The sequence below is a fragment of the Gavialis gangeticus genome, unplaced genomic scaffold (genome assembly GCF_001723915.1).
Source record: "Gavialis gangeticus isolate Ggan-Ray unplaced genomic scaffold, GavGan_comp1, whole genome shotgun sequence".
Taxonomy (NCBI): domain Eukaryota; kingdom Metazoa; phylum Chordata; order Crocodylia; family Gavialidae; genus Gavialis; species Gavialis gangeticus.
The window spans coordinates 5,580,337-5,582,205 of NW_017729011.1; the positions used below are offsets into that span (position 1 = coordinate 5,580,337).

Sequence of the window (1,869 nt, forward strand, 5' to 3'; positions counted from 1 at the left end):
GGGGCAGGGAGGCGCGGCGGGGTGCTCGGAGCCGGCGCCTCGTCTACACTAGGGTCCCGGCTGGCCCCGCCCCCACGCGGCCCGGACCATCTCAACCAGGGGCGGGGGGGGCAGCCCAGCGCGCCGCCCTCGCCCCGATGGTACCGCCCGCCCCCCGCGAGACCTTCTCCTCTCCTGCTTCTGCGCTCCGCTGCACGTCGCTTCCGGCCCCTCCCACCGCACTTCCGCTCCGGCCTGTGCGGGCCGCTCTAGCCCCTCTCCGTGCTCCGCAGCCACGCCCCCTCCCTCAGGCCGAACGGCTCCATCCCAGAGCGCCGCCCGGCCAGGCCTGGCGGGTAGAGTTTGGCATCATCCATCGCCCCAGGCCCTGCCACGTGTTCCTGCCCCTCTGCGGGAGGTGTCGCGCCAGGGGGGCGCTTAGTGCGCACTACCCAGCGTCCAGCATCCAGTGCCCAGCACCTAACACCCAGTGCTCAGCACCCAACATCCAGGACCCAGCCAGCCCTAGAGCTGCTGTGTTGGGCTCCCCGCATAGGTGATGCTTTATGCAAATGAGACCTCGGTTTGCAAAATACTTTGCACTGATTAGCTGGGAGCTAGTAAGAGCCAGAACATGATCCTTCCTGGAGCTCCACTCCATGGCAGGCAGAACCAGGCTGGCGCCCAGCAGCGAAGCAAGGGCCCTGCTCATTGCCACTGCACCAGCGCTAGGAGCCTGGGAGCCATCAGGAGCTGGCCGGGCTCACGGAGTCGCAGCAGGGGTTCGGGTGCACATAGCTCAGCCCTGCCCAGACTATGGGGCTGCACCTGGATCCGTGACAGCCCTTCCTTTTGCTGGGGTTAACAGCAGTTGCGCATCTGCCTGTGATGTCTGCTACACGTTACATCTGTGACACAATGATCAGGTGAATCGTGTCATAGGGTTAGACCAGCCGCACATGTAAAGTGATCCTCGCACCATAAAAATAACTCCAGCTCCAAAAGAGCCAACCACCTACAGAGTCAGTGCTTGAAACGGTAACAGCTCCATCCATGGCTGGTCTCCATCCAGCTTTCATTTGAACCTGTGTCAGGACCCCAGCAATCAGATGGGTCATAGGAGACAGGGAGTTGAATCACTTCTCCACAGGGTGCTTGTTTCCCCTGCCATCCTATGTGGGGTGGCCTGTAAGCTCTTTGGAGTGGAGACTGTCTCTGTGCAGTGCCCTGCGCTGTGGGACATGGATCTCAAGTGGGAGCCTCTCCAGGCTTATGCAATGACAGAAAATGGTGAGCTCTGCTCTAGCCCTCAACCTTTGCATCCCCCAGCCTGGAAAGATGTGCCACAGCCACAGTAATCGCTCCACCTGGCTCACCGGGGTGAGAAAAGTTTTGCTCCTAATCCCAGACTGGAATCTCTTCTTCCTGGCTTAAGATTCTGCAGAACACCCCCACCCCCATCAACGTGGCCCAGGATTGATCCTCCCATTCATGCTCCGTTAGGGCATAGACATTTCATAGTTTCATAGTTGGTAGGGGCGGAAGGGACCTGAGCAGGTCATCAAGTCTGACCCCTGCCATGGGCAGGAAAGGATGCTGGGGTCAAACGACCCCGGCAAGGTGTCTATCTAGCCTCCTTTTGAAGACCCCCAGGGTAGGAGCGAGCACCCTTGGAAGTTGGTTCTAGCTCCTAGCCGCCGTGACTGTGAAGTACCGCCTCCTAATGTCTAGTCTGAACCTACTCTCAGTCAACTTATGGCTGTTATTCCTTGTAACTCCCGGTAGTGCTCAGGGGAACAGGGACTCTCCCATTGCCTGCTGGTCCCCCTTGGCAAGTTTGTAGGCGGCCACCATATCCCCTCTCAGCCTTCTCTTGTGAAGGCTGAACAG

General features: G+C 59.7%; 1 protein-coding gene across 1 annotated transcript in view; it reads right to left on the reverse strand.

The window, feature by feature from the left end:
* Nucleotides 1-237, reverse strand: part of FBXW5 (F-box and WD repeat domain containing 5) — a 33,598-nt gene extending 33,361 nt beyond the window's left edge. The window contains exon 1 of the mRNA XM_019510433.1: nt 164-237. The gene's annotated coding sequence lies outside the window, so the exon portion shown is untranslated. The remainder of the gene's footprint in view (nt 1-163) is intronic.
* Between the last annotated feature and the right edge of the window lie 1,632 nt (nt 238-1,869).